Genomic DNA, 18170 nt, shown 5'->3' with positions numbered 1-18170 from the left:
GGGAGGAGAGACTTCACAGAGGTTTCCAAGAAGCGAGGAATCTGACGGGGGTGGGGGGGGGGACAAATCGAATGAACTCTCCAAGACCGGAAGATTTTTGAATTGGTACAGACTCTTTGTTGGATAGGCTATATCCCTTCGAATCAGGTAAAACCCTTACTACAAAGATGTCTGTCACAGTCGAGCAGGAACAGAAGAGATGCACCGTGTCGAATGCGGCTTATCCAGCAGTTATGCCAAATTGCATTTAATATCGCCGTATTCAGACGCTTTTTTTCATCTGAAATTAAACTTTTTTTTCAGGCATTGTACGAGGACTGTTGAAAGTAAGGCCCATCGGACATTAAACAGAAACCAAAAATTAAGATAAATGCCCCACTCACTGTAAAAACGTTAGCATTAACTGAAGAACGTAATAGTAATATGCGTTACAAGAGCGGTATGTTGACGTTTTCATGGTCGAGGAAAAGATTGAAAAAGCGAAACATAGTTGAGCTTTTTTAATTTCCAAGAACATGAAAACAAACATACCGCTCGTGTATCGTACATTATTTTGTGCGAAGATCGTTTATTACATATCTGAAAGACGAATTTCTAATTAGTTGCAATGAAATCTCCATCTTGGTTTCTGTTTAATGACGCCAACTTCGGAACCCCAAAATATCTTTCTTTAACATTGTTGCTGTAAAATATTTTCTGTGTTTACTATACTCCAGCACGCCGTGATTTACGTCTGTCATTTTTTTCCCCCAGTCTATAAATGCGAACTTAAAACAAACGGTAAGGTTATGTAATGATTTATTTTTCATTTTAATATTTTAACAACATTATTTATATAACATATTGCAGTAATAACATCGGAATCTGGAATCTCGTTGATTTTTTCACGGCTTCCTTAATGTTACATGTATCAGGAGTGCAATAAGTTTCGTGGAGTAGTAGACTTTACTTAATTTTTACAAATATTTAAAAACAATAATTAACATTGCAATTTAGGTGAAATTGCAGTGGTAAGTTTCCAATTTATAATTATTACTATGTTAAACGTCTCTAAAAATAATATGTTAAAAGCCTAAAGCAGTAAAATGAATGTCGCGCTTAAGCGGTAAGAAGAGGGAAATTGTTATGTGTGTTAGGTTGGGAATACTGAATGTGGTATTTCACACTTGCCGCGTATTGGTTCTGTGCGGAAAACAAGCACATACGCACGATCTCGCACAATAGTAATATGCGTTACAAGAGCGGTATGTTGAAGTTTTCATGTTCGAGGAAAAGTTTGAAAAAGCGAAACGTAGTTGAGCTTTTTTAATTTCCGAGAATTGAAAGAAAACATACCGCTCGTGTATCGTATGTTATTTTGTGCGAAGATCGTTTATTACATACCTGAAAGAGGAATTTCTAATTAGTTGCAATGAAATCTCCATCTTGGTTTCTGTTCAATAACGGCAAATTTGCAAAACAAAAATATCTGTCTTCAACATTGTTGCTTTAAAATGTTTTCTGTGTTTACTATACTCCAGCAGGCCGTGATTTATGTCTGTCTTTTTTTCCCCAGTCTATGATGAATCTGGAATCTTGTTGATTTTTTCACGGCTTCCTTAATGTTACTTGAATAACGAATGCAGTAACTTTAGTGGAGTTTTAGAGTTTACTTAATTTTTGCAAATATTTAAGAACAATAATTAATAGTTCAATTTAGGTGAAATTGCAGTGGTAAGTTTCCAATTTATAATTATTACTATATTGAACGTCTCTAAAATAATATGTTAAAAGCCTAAAGCAGTAAAATGAATGTGTCACTTAAGCGGTAAGAAGAGGGAAATAACTGTTATGTGTGTTAGGTTGGGAATACTGAATGTGGAATTTTAGACTTTCCGCGGATTGGTTTTGTGCGGAAACCAAGCAAATACGCACGATCTCGCACAAAGGAATTTTACAGCGTTATCTTTGTACGTATCGAATTTCTACACATTTAAAGGACAAAACTAAAATTCTTTTAATCATTTATTATCATAATCTTGAATTGACTGAGCATATTGGGAATTAAATCCATAGCTTTCCCAAAACATACTATGAAATGTTTCATATAAAACAATTTTTATCTCAAAAAGGAAACAAAAACTAGCAAAACTGTATTAAACTTGTCTGTTTGAAATATCTCAAAGAATAACCTCCTGAAATTAATGACGTTACTTACGGTCCACCCTAAGAAATTAAATGAAAATTATAATTTCTGGTCATTTACATTCCATATTGAATTAGTTACATATTAAGATAAAATAACCAAACATACATGGTGGGTTAAAAGCCCTCCTTAAATTTAATTACATTTGACTACACATTCCTTTACAGATTTTGTTCAAAATGGAGACCCTGTTTCTCGATACACAAATCACAACCTTTAGACACTGATTTACAGATAGCACTACATAACTCACGATTTTAATCGATTTTCGCGAATGATTGTTCGATCATCTGTCGCAACTGATGCAGATCCTGAAGATCAGGAAATCTTATGTCAAAGTCTGTCACCAATGCAGTGTTCTTACTGTGCTTCCAATTACGTTGTGGCCCATTTTTCTGTGGTTAATTTGCGATTTATTGCAAGGAACTAGCAGTTATCGCATTGAGACGCAACCCAACACAATAAAACAAAACAGCAACAATAACAAGCTATGACATCGGAAAAACAGTTGACGCACGAACATGGTTGTCAACCCACCACTTATTACAACAGCTATTCGTTTGTTCAAGTTATGACATCTGTATATGTGTACAAATTTGAAACCTGAGAACGAATATTGGGGAAAGTGATTTTTGATCCACCTTATATACAGGGTGATTCAAAAGTCGCGCGACATAGGACATCTCCATTATTAGTGTAAATACAAAAAATAGTTTCAAATAAATATTTTAGATAATGGTACGTGTAATTCATGTGCAAAATTTAAAGAAAATCGTAAGAGCCATTTTTGAGAAAATTGCAACAAACTTGTTCGCGTTTCAAGTAAAGTACCAGTTTGGTTAGGGGAAACGCATCCAAAGCTTAGGTGTCACAACTCTGGAGGGTAAGAAACTTAAATTAGAAATGCGGTTTGGGTTGAGCGCCGTGATCAATAATTTTTTTTGACAGGTAAGTAAGTGCTAGTTTCACCAGTGAACCGGGTAGTTACAGACAATGTACACAATTCCTGAGAGGGTGGAAATGGTTCTCATCCATGCGGGAGGCCTGAGTCTACGGGAAGCAGCAGAAGAATATCACAGACGGCATCCAGATCAACCTACCCCACATCACGGAAGCATTGGTCGTTTAATGGAACGGTTCAAGACAACAGGCAGTATCCACGACAAAAAACGTTCAGGGCGGCCTCGCACAGCAGCAGGGGATGCAAACGCAGCTAGTGTACTAGCTAAGCTGGTAGTCAGTCCATCACGGTCAACCAGGAAAGTGGCGCAAGAATATGGCACCAGTCAAGCGTCCGTGTCCAGGATACTATCCGTCAATCATTTCCATCCCTATCGTATGCACTTTGTGCAGGAACTGCATGCGAATGACACAGATATGCGGGTGCAGTTCTGTGAGTGGTTTCTTGAACGACAAACGCACTAACCAAACCTTGAAGCTGATATTTGTTGGAGCGATGAAGCCTGTTTCCATTTTAACGGAACAGTGAATCGACATAACGCTGTGTATTGGGCAACCGAGAACCCCCACATAGCTATAGAGGCTCATAATCAGTTTGACCCAAGATTAAATGTGTGGTGTAGCATACACGGCGATGTTGTCATCGGTCCCGTGTTTCTGAACAACAAGCTCACTGCTCCACTGTACAGACAGCATCTCGAGGCTACACTGCTGCCCTGTTTGGATGATCTGCCCCTAGAAAGAAGACTTGGGTTTTTCTTTCAGCAGGATGGAGCACCACCGCATTTCGGATTGACAACCTCGAATTGCTGAATGAAGTTATCCCTGGGCGTTGGATCGGCCGCATGGCTCCAGTGGAGTGGCCGCCTAGGTCCCCAGATTTAACGTCACTTGACTTTTTTCCTCTGGGGACATCTCAAGAATGTAGTTTACAGCAACAGCCCTCGAACACTGGATGAACTGCAGAAAAATATCAGGAGAGCATGTGCACAAATAACACCTGCTGTGTTAAGTAATGTGCGGAGCAGTTACCTCAACCGTGTATGGATGTGCCGTGAACAAAATGGCCACCAATTTGAACACTTACTCCATTAGTGTGCATGGGGAACAATTACACAGGTCGTGCAAGTTTAAGTGATACAATGTTTCAGTTTACCATTGTGACTCTCAACTTACTCAGCTGTCAACAACAAAAAAACACAGTTTATTAATTACGACGCGCGACCCAAACCACATCTCTAATTTAAGTTTCTTACCCTCCAGAGTTGTGGCACCTAAGCTTTGGATGCGTTCCCCCTAACCAAACTGGCACTTTACTTGAAACGCGAACATGTTTGTTGCAATTTTCTCAAAAATGGCTCCTACGATTTTCTTTAAATTTTGCACATGAATTACACGTACCATTATATAAAACATTTATTTGAAAATATTTTTTTGTATTTACACTAATAACGGAGATGTCCTATGTCGCGCGACTTTTGAATCACCCTGTATGTACATGAGTTAAACATTAAATTTGTAGTACATATAAATAAGTTTCCTGGTAACAACAGTGACGTCCACACCTGTGGAGTAACGGCTAGCGCGTCTGGCCGCGAAACCAGGTGGCCCGGGTTCGATTCTCGGTCGGGGGAAGTTACCTGGTTGAGGTTTTTTCCGGGGTTTTCCCTCAACCCATTATGAGCAAATGCTGGGTAACTATCGGTGCTGGACCCCGGACTCATTTCACCGGCATTATCACCTTCATCTCATTCAGGCGCGAAATAACCTAAGATGTTGATAAAGCGTCGTAAAATAACCTACTTAAAAATAACAGTGACATTTATGTCAGAAGCAACATTGGATATTTATGTAGGGTTAAGATTTGATACCTCCAAACTGCTCATATGGTGCTTCTAGACCGGCCGTATTTTGTTTTATTGGCATCTCGCGAATTTTCCTGATCGCAGGAGACCGTGCCCTATTTGTGATTTATGGCTTAAATAAAAATAAATAAAACGGATGCAATTACGAACGCCGGAGCATTAAGCAGCCTATTTTTTATAAGCTGATAAGAACTATAACTTTCTTGTATCGGCTTAGCTCTTGAATATCGTATTTTTTAACGAAATAAAATGGTACAGTGTGGACAGAAATAAGAAGAAAATAAGGGAATTCTGTTTATATAATTTTTGATTGAAGTGAAGTAATTTTGTGAAGTAACAGTATTTATTAGACTTAATTTTTGTTGGATTTTATTCTTTGGTATTTGAAGGTTAATTAATTTTGTTTCGATAATATTTATAGTTTCTTGAAGTGTAATAATTGTAGCCTATATAAGTTTTCTATATCAAGGGACATTAGTTTTGAATTTAGGTTAATGTTCAGTTTCATTAGATTATCCATTATAAGTTTCGTGTTGTTTATTGTATATTGATTTTGTAATTGTAATGTTTGTTTTAACCATTTGTTAAGAGAAAATAAAAAAAAAGAGTGGACGTGGAGTGACATTTTTAAACTCCAGGGCACCTGAAAAACCTCTAGATAAGCACACCTCCTCCGTTCTCGCACAGCACTTCAACCAATGCTTGGGATTGAACCCAAGTCCACGGAAACAGTCCGCGCTGCAGTTACCGCAAATGGTGTCCGTCGAGGTGAAGCTGGTCTGTTTCACGCATACATTGAAAGTTTAATTGACGAGTTCGTATGAAATGAGATTTTGTGTTAACATAAATATGAAATAACTTGGTCTGCTCATAAATGTTTGTACAGCGGTAGAATTCTCAATCAGCGGTTCTTAGCCCTCGTACACGTAGTCAGAGTTGTGGGTACATAGCTAACAATCCTCCATTTTGTTACGTGTGCCGTGGTTCGAACAGAGTGATGGAATACATTTGCCAGATGATGATTGTAGGTGGCAAGTACAGTGTTTTTAGGTTACAGAACCAGTACAGTTCTCAGACAATACCAGCACATAAAAATTGCATCGACGTGAATATATCTTTAAAGTCAGACGGACATGTGGGGTACCAGGACAGAAACGGCGATGTAACGTTTGCAGGTAAATCCATTCCGACACTATAGCTTCGTGACTAATAACACGATTCAAATAAATGTAGTCTCGTTCGATCGGGTATACGACTACGACGCGAGAATGACCTCGAGTTGGCGCCGCGCATGCGCGCTTTGCGGGTGCAGGCCTGCGACTACTGGCGGCCGTTATGGGCGTGAGTGAAAATTTTCGGGCAGCATATCTCGCGACACCGATGTTCTAGCGTGCTGATTTTGATGCCACACCCCGACATTTTAAAATTTAAATGGAAATCTGTGAGTCATCATCATTTAACACAAATAGAGTGTAAATATTATTAGTTTATTACTTAGCGAATCCAAACCGGTCTCAATCCAAACTAACCTGTCATATTATATACAGAAAATTTTATTCCTATAATAATAATAATAATAATAATAATAATAATAATAATAATAATAATAATAATAATAATAATAATAATATTTATTTATTTAATTTGGCAGAGCTAAGGCTGATATTATTAATACAAAATTATAATACTGTAAGAAATTCCTAATATAGTTTAAGTATGATTTTTAGTAGGTTATTTGATTACGCTTTATCAACATCTTAGGCTATTTAGCGTCTGAATGAAATGGTGATAATGCCGGTGAAATGAGCCCGGGGTCCAACACCGAAAGTTACCCAGCATTTGCCCGTATTGGGTTGAGGGAAAAACCTCAACCAGGTAACTTGCCCCGACCGGAATCGAACCCGGGCCACCTGGTTTCGCGGCCAGACGCGCTAGCCGTTACTCCACAGGTGTGGACAGTATGATTTTTAACCTTAACTGAAATGAAAGTGTATTTTCTTTTTTTATTTTTGTTACTATTTTATTTTGCTTTTGTCCCATATTTAATTTTTCGTGATGTATTTGTAACATTAAATCCAGACGTTTGAGGTGGGCAGGGCATGTAGCACGTATGGGCGAATCCAGAAATGCATATAGAGTGTTAGTTGGGAGGCCGGAGGAAAAAGACCTTTGGGGAGGCCGAGACGTAGGTGGGAAGATAATATTAAACTGGATTTGAGGGAGGTGGGATATGGGTTCCTTAAAAGCCAGTAAGTAAGTACTTGTATTTGTGCTATTTTAATTTCAATAAATCTAAATCTAAGTTAATCATTTAAGATTTAAATCTACATCATTTATTATTTGCTATTACATACACTAATAATATTACTAATCCATCACAACTCTCATTACAATCTTTTTCTCCACTCTGAAATTATTATTATTAACTTTAATAGTATGATCTGTAGGTGCTTTTTAACCTCCTGAGTCCTGAGACATATTTTGTTGTTTTGTTTTTGAAGTTCAGTATAATTCTACACTTAAAAAAATGTCACTGGCATGAGAAAAAAAATGCTGAAAAAATTCTGCAGGTTACAGTTAGGACACAAATGCAGGTATATTATACTATACTTCGGATCTCTGCACATACATCTTGTATCACAATCATGTATATAGTGTATATATTCTCAGGACTCAGGAGGCTAAGTCTCTTATCTTGATATTTTAAATGTTTGTCTGTAAAGTATGTATATTTGTGATTTATGTATGTTGTTATCCTTTGACTCTTCATAGTAATCTGTTCCTGATATTACTTACTTACTTACTTACAAATGGCTTTTAGGAACCCGAAGGTTCATTGCCGCCCTCACATAAGCCCGCAAGATTAATCCAGTCTCTATCATCATATCCCACCTCCCTCAAATCCATTTTAATATTATCCTCCCATCTACGTCTCGGCCTCCCCAAAGGTCTTTTTCCCTCCGGCCTCCCAACTAACACTCTATATGCATGTTAAATTTTAGTTCTAGAAACAACAGATATTTTTGTGAATTATGTATCATTTGTGTAATGCTCCTGTTATTTTTAAAGAGGGAACTGTCTCCAAACACGAGCGTTGCTCTTTCTGGTTACTTTTATGTAACGTTTTATATTTTGCATGTTATTGTCAATAAATGAAATGAAAAATAATATAGAAAACTTAAATAACTACATTGTCCTACTTAAACGTATAACATTTCTTTATTTTATTACTTACTTACAAATGGCTTTTAAGGAACCCGAAGGTTCATTGCCGCCCTCACATAAGCCCGCCATCGGTCCCTATCCTGTGCAAGATTAATCCAATCTCTATCATCATATCCCACCTCCCTCAAATCCATTTTAATATTATCCTCCCATCTACGTCTCGGCCTCCCCAAAGGTCTTTTTCCCTCCGGCCTCCCAACTATCACTCTATATGCATTTCTGGATTCGCCCATACGTGCTACATGCCCTGCCCATCTCAAACGTCAGGATTTAATGTTCCTAATTATGTCAGGTGAAGAATACAATGCGTGTAACTTTCTCCATTCTCCTGTAACTTCATCCCGCTTAGCCCCAAATATTTCCCTAAGCACCTTATTCTCAAACACCCTTAACCTATGTTCCTCTCTCAGAGTGAGAGTCCAAGTTTCACAACCATACAGAACAACCGGTAATATAACTGTTTTATAAATTCTAACTTTCAGATTTTTTGACAGCAGACTAGATGATAAAAGCTTCTTATCCTTTATATGGTCGTCTTTCTCTTCTGTAGGGGCGTGAGCTTTTATAACTATGATGTCGCATCATCTACCCTTCTTTATTTTATTACTTTAAAGTATTGTTGATATTTACACTCGGTTTGCTTCTACGGGTAGGGTAGCTCAAAATGTTTTTCACATACCTAATACACCTCGATATACGCACCATTAGTGGTGTGACAGACGTCCAATCTGTATTCCACCTCTCTGCATGTGTTTTGCAGCATTGCAGGTGTAACATTTGCGACAGCTGCAACAATGCGATGGTTGTATTTGTTAACCTTCCCGGACGTGTGGAATGTAGCCTCGTCCGAGAAACAAACCATATGGAATGCCTCATCTTCATCAGTTTTTGCCAGAATTGTCTCCACGAATGCCCTCCGTCTCAGCTTGTCTTCAGGTTTGATTTGATGACGAACCTGAAGTTTGTACGCCCGTAGGCGCAAGCGTTTATGGACGACATCGTGTACTGTCGAACGAGGCAAATTTAGCTTCCTACTTGCTGGTTGGATTTTTTTACGGGGGCTCCGCTGGAATGACGTACGAATTAATTCGACATCATCCACTGGAACAGCGCTCTTGGTGTGGTGGCTCGACTTCAGTTTCACGAAGCGGTCTGTCCCATTTCATGATTGTTACGTACTTTGGAATATCGTTAGTTGGTCGCAGTTGATATTCATGCCGAAATCGACTTTGTGCCTGCGTAATAGATTTCAACTAAGCGAGAGAAAGCACACAGTGTATTTTGCTACGGAGTCCACATGGTTACTGACGCTAATTGGCTATTTCCGCGAACGACGTAGTTTGCGCATGCGATGTACACTTCCGCCATGCAAACAGAGAAACCATTTTGAGTTACCCTACTCCAGCCGTGGCGAGAACGTGACTCGCGAGACATTGTGGCTCGCAGTGATAGCTGTGCATTTCGCTTGCTTCCAACCCCCACCCTCTCACTCACTGGAGTCAAACTCCGTTCCATTTGTATTTGTCTCTGACCTGCGAGTGGCATGTGGCTCTCTCGAAACCATGTACGAAAGTTCCAAGTAAGATGGGAGGACGCATTTTTTTTTCTGCTGTCAATATGATGAGAATATTAAATGTATAATTTGCCCACAAGTATTACGAGGAAAACGGTTGTATAACATAAAACGGTATTATACTATATGTTACTGATGTAAAATTGTTGTTGTCATCGTCGGCATCGGCAGCATCATCATCATCATCATCATCATCATCATCTCTGTACGTCGACCCTTTTTCAGCAGATGTGCGAATAATGCGGTTAGCTTTTCAATTTGAACTGACTGATTTACTATGTGATGTCAAATGAAAGCTAATGTAAGGACTTGACAAATGTTGAACTTTCAAATCTTTGCAAGTAAATAAATATCCGAAGCTTCGTTCTTTCGCTTGCTCTGTTGAAGCCATGTCCGCTACAACTTACGTTATGAAAAATTATTCTCAACAATTAAAATAGTAAAAACGAAATTTAGATCACGACTTACAGACAAATACCTTCGTGATCAACTACGACTGGCAGTAAGTGACATAATTCCTGATTTTGAAACTCTGTCGCAGAGACATTCTGAAGACAGTTAATTTTAGGTTGTGATAATGTGTCCTATGTTTTCTTATTCATTTCTTTCTTCGTTACACGTACTAAACATTAGTTTGTAATCTTATACTGTATAAAATTATATTTAAGTGCTTGACGTAAGGAAAATGAAAATCCGTTAATAAGTCAGACAGTTGCTTTACTTCCCCTTCGGGTGTCCGCCTCTCTCCATAGATGCTATGCACGTTGCAGGTTACACAGTGGCTCGGCGCACGATCACATTTTCGCCACCGCTGTCCTACTCATAGAAACAAACAGAGTGTAAATATCAACAATACTTTTAAAGTAATAAAATAATGAAATGTTTAAGCCGGAAACAGTGTATGTCTAGAATTTTGAGTGCTTTCTTCGAAATATGTGGAGGATTCTGTGCATTTATTTCATTGAATTATTTCTGTGTTGCAGGTCTCCTCACTGAGTGGACTCCGTCCCATGCTGCGGTGGAGTGGACAGACTAGGAGAGGGGGATGGTGAGTAAGATTATATAATCTAAAGCGTGCGAGGGAAATTATGAGTCGTAATTTTCTTCCTTTTAGGATTGATCTTTGGGTCTGCTCTGTCTTCATTGTTGTCAAGATTTTTAAAGCTTTGCTAGACTTTCACAAATACTCGTAGAGGAAGCACCGGTCGAATGTGCAAAGGCACGCGTCCCACATGTCCCTCGACCAGCCTCCTTCACACCTCGCTCACCTGCGATCGGAAAAATCACGCCACCACAGTGATCGACATGTTTGTACTATTACTTTCCATTCCAATATATACACTGTATTTACTCGCTTATTGTACCTCTTCGCATATAAGACCTCTCTCTAATTTAAGAGCAAAATGTAATGTGCAGAATGAATTGTGAGTAATGTCATCAAATTCAAGGGGGTTATTATTTGAGATATACTAAGAAAAACGTTTAATAGGGGCCGGGGGGGTTAGCATGCTGGTCTCTTACGCAGAGGGCCCGGGTTCGATTCCCGGTTGGGTTCAATTTTCTGGTTGAGGTTTTTCAGGGTTTTTCTCTCAACTGTAAGGTAAATGTCAGGAAATTCAGGCCAAAGCGTCTCTGAATATCACCGGCTTCACTCATCACCAAAATCATATTCATAACAAATCAGTAAACATCTACAGACGCCATTTAGTTCACAACAATAAAACCAGTACACAATCCTTCGGATTTTTACCTAAAATATTAACTCGCGGTATGACCAGAGATGTTAAAACGAGTATTAATAACAGCAAAAAAAAAAAAAAAGGTTTAATACAATTTTGCTGGTTTTTGTTTTCTTTTAGAGAAAAAAGTTGTTTTATATGAAACATTTCATAGCGTATTTTGGGAAAGCCATTGATTAAATTCCCAATATGCTCAGTCAATTTGAGAGAGCAGTGTATTATTTTTTCACTGCTTGTATACTTTGTGACCTGGCAGAGTGTAAGAGAAGGCCCTATGGCCTTCTCAACCAAATAATAACAGACATTTCTCATATTTATTCTGCGTTTAACTAACGCCTTAACAGTGCCAGTATAAGTAAAGAATTATTATTATTACTATTACTATTACTATTATTATTATTATTATTATTATTATTATTATTGTTATTATAACAAAAATTATTCAAAGAATCTTGTTTTTTTTTTAATGTGCAGAAATTTGATGCGAACAAATCTAACATTTTAAAAATTCTTTGTCAGAACGAAAATAATAATTGAATAATAATGGTTGAATGGAAAAGTGGTATATATGCGGTCCCGGGTGCTAGGAAAATAGTAATGAACTGTGAGGTAAAGTTTATTTCACTAGTGGAATAAAGTAATGTTGAATAAAAGCCTACTTTAAAAACGCAAAAGTATTTAGTAAACGTATGTCTTTTTTTTTTTTTTTTTTTTGTTATGGTCACGGATAAAATTACATTATTCTTTCTTACACACTTATCACAAGAATTGTTACCGACTACATGACTTCTAGCAATTTGATTCTTTACAATTCAATTTTTCACCCCAATGTACAGGCTTACGGAATTTACAAGAATAACGTGATCTGTAACAATTCTTGTGATAAATGTGTAACAAAAATGTAATTTTGCGGTTAAAAATTGAAATAAATTTCTGTACGAAGCAACTATAGAATTGATAACACATTTTTAACTTCAAAATACTATTAATATTTGAGGAGAAAAATTCGCTCCGGCGCCGGGGATCAAACTATAGAAGCAACTATAGAATTGATAACACATTTTTAACTTCAAAATACTATTAATTTTTGAGGAGAAAAATTCGCTCCGGCGCCGGGGATCAAACCCGGGTCCTTGGTTCTGCGTACCAAGCGCTCTGACCACTGAGCTACGCCGAATTCAATCCACAGCACCGGATCGAACCTTCCTCCTTCAATGTTTCCCTTTGTGACCTGACTCCAAGTTAGGCATATACGTTGACGTTTTATGTCCAAGTCAACTGCCATTATACAAGGGGCGCACTCAACTGAGTGACTGTTTGGCCGGGATTCCGTAGTTAAGTGCACAGTGAACTGTACAGAAATATGCACTGCTAGCTATGATAATATTAAAGATGTTATTAATTTGTCCTACAGAATACTATCTGTAATATTGACAATTAATATTTGAGGAGAAAAATTCGCTCCGGCGCCGGGGATCGAACCCGGGTCCTTGGTTCTACGTATTTTTTCTCCTCAAATATTAATTGTCAATATTACAGATATTATTCTGTAGGGCAAATTAATAACATATTTAATATTCAAAATACTAGCCAAATTAAAGAAATTATACTTATGAATTGTTCATTCTTTAATTATAATATTATTTTACCCTTAAAACTGGAGGAAAAAAAATAAAAACTTCAAATTAGAGTAACTGAAAATATTGAGAATATGACCCATTTTTATACGACATTTTTTGCTCAAAATTTCTTCGGGAATATATTCAGTAAGTGACGGTAACTTCTCTTGAACCACTCTGTATTTTATGCTTCCTCTGTACTTGGTAGAGTAAGAAAGTAAACATTTGAATTTGGAAATATTGTAAATTACAAGTGCAGAAGAATTTATTACTTTGTCGTTGGTTTGCACGCCTGTGTTCGTGCCTGCAACAATTTCAATTACACAAGTATTACGGACTACCCGCTGTGTCTTCTTTAATAGGAGATCTCAATTAAAATGATAATCCGCCCGGCATCGATCGAATGCTCTGAAACTTTGTTAGGAGCTCGTTAGTAGCCTCCCCTCGTACCGACCGATCTTTTGATGAAGTTGCATTGTGACGTCATAAGGATACGCGTCCGTATTTCGGGGAATATTTGAGTTTTACTTGCGTAAGTAAGGAATTTATATACGGGCCAGTAATTAGAGTTACCTTCAGAAATAGATGCTTCGCACTTGCAGCTATGCAATGACTTTAACACATCATTGCTCCGTTTGCGAACTATGGCAATATAACTCCTGGGTTATGGCAGAAAATCACGTATAGTCAGATCTCTAGAATTCCGGGTGTCCGACAGAATTACCACCAATAAAATAAAATGCAAGGTGGAAGTGAATTAGTCTTGCAGATTTTCATAGCGAGTAGCTTATGTTGTACTTACTTAGTTACTTACTGGCTTTTAAGGAACCCGGGGGTTCATTGCCGCCCTCACATAATCCCGCCATTGGTCCCTATCCTGAGCAAGATTAATCCAGTTTCTATTATCATATCCCACCTCCTTCAAATCCAGTTTAATATCTTCCCATCTACGTCTCAGCCTCCCTAAAGGTCTTTTTCCCTCCGGCCTCCCAACTAACACTCTATATGAATTTCTGGATTCGCCCATACGTGCTACATGCCCTGCCCATCTCAAACGTCTGGATTTAATGTTCCTAATTATGTCAGGTGAAGAATACAATGCGTGCAGTTCTGTGTTGTGTAACTTTCTCCTCAGTCCCATTCCGAGGCTTATTTGAAGTATTCGTAACAAGCTGTTTTTTACGGTGATGGGTTGTTAGCCCTTCGCCCAACCCCCAATCTGGAGGACCACCCCTCATCGGCTGTCCGCGACTGTTATTCAATATATGTTGTATCTATAATATCATATTGGTGGAAAATTCATACCTTTTCCCCCCCAAATGTGTAACAATCTCTTATTCGGTAACTATTGCGAGTAGGATCGTGATTCTTTTGTCCATATCGATAGAAAATCTAATAAAAAATAATTTATCCCTCTGACGTATTTCAATAGCATGCACGGTTTTCGTGTAAATTTAATTTTAAAAACCTCTAAATCCAAGCCATTGCACAATGCAGAGAGCAGCTCACCAACCTAGACACACCGAGTTCGTTGATCTCTTACATCTATATTACAAGAAGAGTATATTAGCGACGATGTTGCCGGACTGCTGACACTTCAAACTTGATTTTCTAATTATACGTGCATTTAATCATAAAACGTAATATAGGTTTTCTGTTCATTTACGTGTACCTATCGTCCCTTTCAACCTGGACGATTATTTCATTTCCACTCTGTATATAGGGCGTTAAAAAGGGACTTAAGTATTATGAGATGTGGTAATATTAATCAAAACAAGAAAAAATATCTATTAACTATGGGTCCTAAAATGAATATCTTCCGACATAGACCTAAGAGCACTTGTTGATCAACATGATGGGAAATGCTCAGTGTGATTTCCATTAAAAGATATCCAATATTCTGAGAGATGGTAGTACTCATCAAAACGAGAAAAAGTCTAATAAATATGGACCCTGAAATTAAATTTTGTAAGAAACAAGGGTTTTGAATTTGGTATTGTAAGAAGAACATATCTTCTAATGTAAATTCTTCGCTTGTTTCTTATTGGGTACGCAATATCTTATCGGAAATGCAGTAAAGAAAGTGTAACAAGCTGTGAATTCCTAAGATTTATTTGTTTATTTATTTTCTTTCTTTCTTTCTTTCTTTCTTTCTTTCTTTCTTTCTTTCTTTCTTTCTTTCTTTCTTTCTACTGGCAGAGTAAGGCCATAACGCCTTATCTTCCATTCAACCGGAGGGCAGAAGAATGCGTTACAATGAATGGAAATGACATTGAGTATCTCTTATCATGTTCATGAACAAGAAGTACTTATATATCTCGGGAGATGTTGATTTTAAGACCCATATATATTAGAATTTGTTTTCTTTATTTGTTTATACTACTACAACTCAGAATATTGAATGCAAAAGATTATTCTGCAATAATTTGTTTGCCGAGGTATGTGTGATTTTTATTGGCAGTAATTCTGCCGAACTTGTATGTTAAACAACAATATACTTTATTTTCATTTTAGAGCAGTTGTTGGAAATATTATCCGCTTCCAAGTATACATAAACAGTATCTTAGGTTCTTGCAGCAATAGTTTCCTTCAGTGTAACGTATGCTCCTTCAGTGTAACGTATGCTCCATTGAGAAATGAGTGTTGGTATTGTAGAAATTTTTAGTAGGTTATTTTACGACGCTTTATCAACATCTTAGGTTGCTTAGCGTCTGAATGAGATGAAGGTGATAATGCCGGTGAAATGAGTCCGGGGTCCAACACCGAAAGTTATCCAGCATTTGCTCATATTGGATTGAGGGGAAAACCCCGGAAAAATCTCAACCAAGTAACTTGCCAATACCGGGAATCGAACCCGAGCCACCTGGTTTCGCGGCCAGACGCGCTAGCCGTTACTCCACAGGTGTGGACTATTGTAAAAATGACGGGATCTGCAGATCATATGTTTTTATCATCTCCACCGAAAAATTGATCTTCTACTTCTACATTAGACCAACTGCTTTTATTTTTAAGCACTTGAAGAATATTCTTCCTAAAATCCTCCCTCATTCAGTAGTGATCTTGCATATCTTGGGGTCATAGACGAATAGGTTAACCACCCGGTTGTCAAGACCCAGAAGAGATGTAAATACTTTTATAATATTGTGATACATTGTATTTAAAAAACCTGTTCGCGACTACATATCGTCATTGATTTTCTGAAACCTCCTATATGACTTTACAGGAAATTTTTGAGGTGGAGGAAAAAAAAAATAACTAAAAATCAATAGGCGTACATAAGAATATGAAGTAATTCGGTAGCAAACGTTGGTGAATATGATTAAACATAAATGACATCGAGGATCAGGACAGGCCTATTAGCCTATTTTCTCTAAAGTCATATAAAAAATCCACGACGATATGCGGACTATTTGGTCTGACGCCTTGAACACAGACATATACAAGCCCGTCTTGCAGACGTGGCGGAGATGTTGCCGCTATCTCACGGGTTAGTGTTAAAGTAACTTTTTTTCGCTTTGAATTACATTATTATTATTATTATTATTATTATTATTATTATTATTATTATTATTATTAATGAGTAGATGCTCCGTGGTACTGTTGATACAGTACGAAAGAGAGCAAACACAATATACACAAAAACAAATAGAAAACAACACTCAGTAGTTGTTGTTGAGTTGTTTAATCAACTGTCCGAAGACAGGTCTTAACCTCACGAGTGATATCAAGAAGGAACCACTTACGAGGCAACTAGGTCAGGAGTTAATGGGGTAGGGTGGCCAGTTCCTTTCCCCCCACAACACTGAGAATACAATAATATTCAAACACAAAATAAAATACACTGAGAATACGAAACAAAATCAAAGAGCACAATTGCGAAGCAGTGGACAAGGATTTTATTATAAAACTGTAATACAATTACTATTACAACTCAATAACACGAATATAAAAGCACATGGATCCAACTCACAACACTAGCTCAAAAACACAACACAAATTCCTCCTAGCACTACGCTAAAGGATTCATTCACAGTTCATCCATAGTGTTCACAGTTGAATTATTTTTCCTACTTTTTTATAATTTGTTTCCCTTTTTATTTAAAAACTAGCTGAAAGCACTCGGCGTTGCACAGGTTTTCCTCTCTGCTTCTATTTTTTAATTAAACTAGTTATTACATTTTCGGAAATCTCGGAAATCTAACTATAGACAACCAAAACGAATTGTCTTTACTAAGCTAGGATGAATCTTTACTTAACGTCACTTACATGAATTGATGAACTCTTTAGCGAAATGCCTGCCAGCGTTAACTCAGTTTAAAACAGTTGTAAATCAGGCACCAAAAAGGAAACATGTCTCATATGCCTGATGTTCAACTGTTTTTTTTAATTCGTATATTTATTTGTTTTTATTTATTTATTTATTTATTCTGGTGTAGTTAAGGCCATTAGGCCTTCTCGTCCACACCGCCAGAAATACAAATAAAATAATAGAAAAATCAAAGTTTGAACAAAGTAAAACCCATCGAAAATATGATTCCTTTTCCTCTTTCTGATCAGTTTCAGCATCGAATCAATATTTACATAAATAATTTCATTTACATTGGAAGTTTTTTTACTCCTTGACCACTCTACACCCAATTATATCATACCCAGTTTTTTTTTAATATGACTTGAAAAAACTATATCTCAGAAATTCAGAACATATTACTGTATATTAATTCTTTTTTATACACAGAATACAGATGGAATATAAACTTGCAATAAGTCATTTTTTAACATAAAGACTAATATTCTGAGAGACGTATAGGCTTAACAGTATTTTGGATATTAAGATACTGTTGTTTCCACAATGCATAACGTATTACATTTGCAACGTGATTATACAGATAGAATTTCGCAGTAACATATTTTCGGACGCGAACAACAATATTTTGAGAGCACGTATATTTTAGAATTAATACAGTGTTATTTTCAGTCGCCTTATGTACATACACATACTGCATT

At 37.2% G+C, this 18170-nt stretch overlaps 1 protein-coding gene across 9 annotated transcripts in view; it reads left to right on the top strand.

The window, feature by feature from the left end:
- tutl (immunoglobulin superfamily member turtle) overlaps positions 1-18170 on the top strand; it is a 985149-nt gene that overhangs the window by 568432 nt on the left and 398547 nt on the right. For all 9 annotated transcript variants that reach the window (XM_069819242.1, XM_069819241.1, XM_069819243.1 and 6 more), the window contains exon 3: positions 10792-10856. The gene's annotated coding sequence lies outside the window, so the exon portion shown is untranslated. The remainder of the gene's footprint in view (positions 1-10791; positions 10857-18170) is intronic.

This window comes from Periplaneta americana, chromosome 2 (genome assembly GCF_040183065.1).
Source record: "Periplaneta americana isolate PAMFEO1 chromosome 2, P.americana_PAMFEO1_priV1, whole genome shotgun sequence".
In the NCBI taxonomy this organism is placed as follows: Eukaryota; Metazoa; Arthropoda; class Insecta; order Blattodea; family Blattidae; genus Periplaneta; species Periplaneta americana.
Note: the sequence above shows the minus strand (reverse complement) of the source record. Positions and strands in the feature narration are given on the sequence as shown.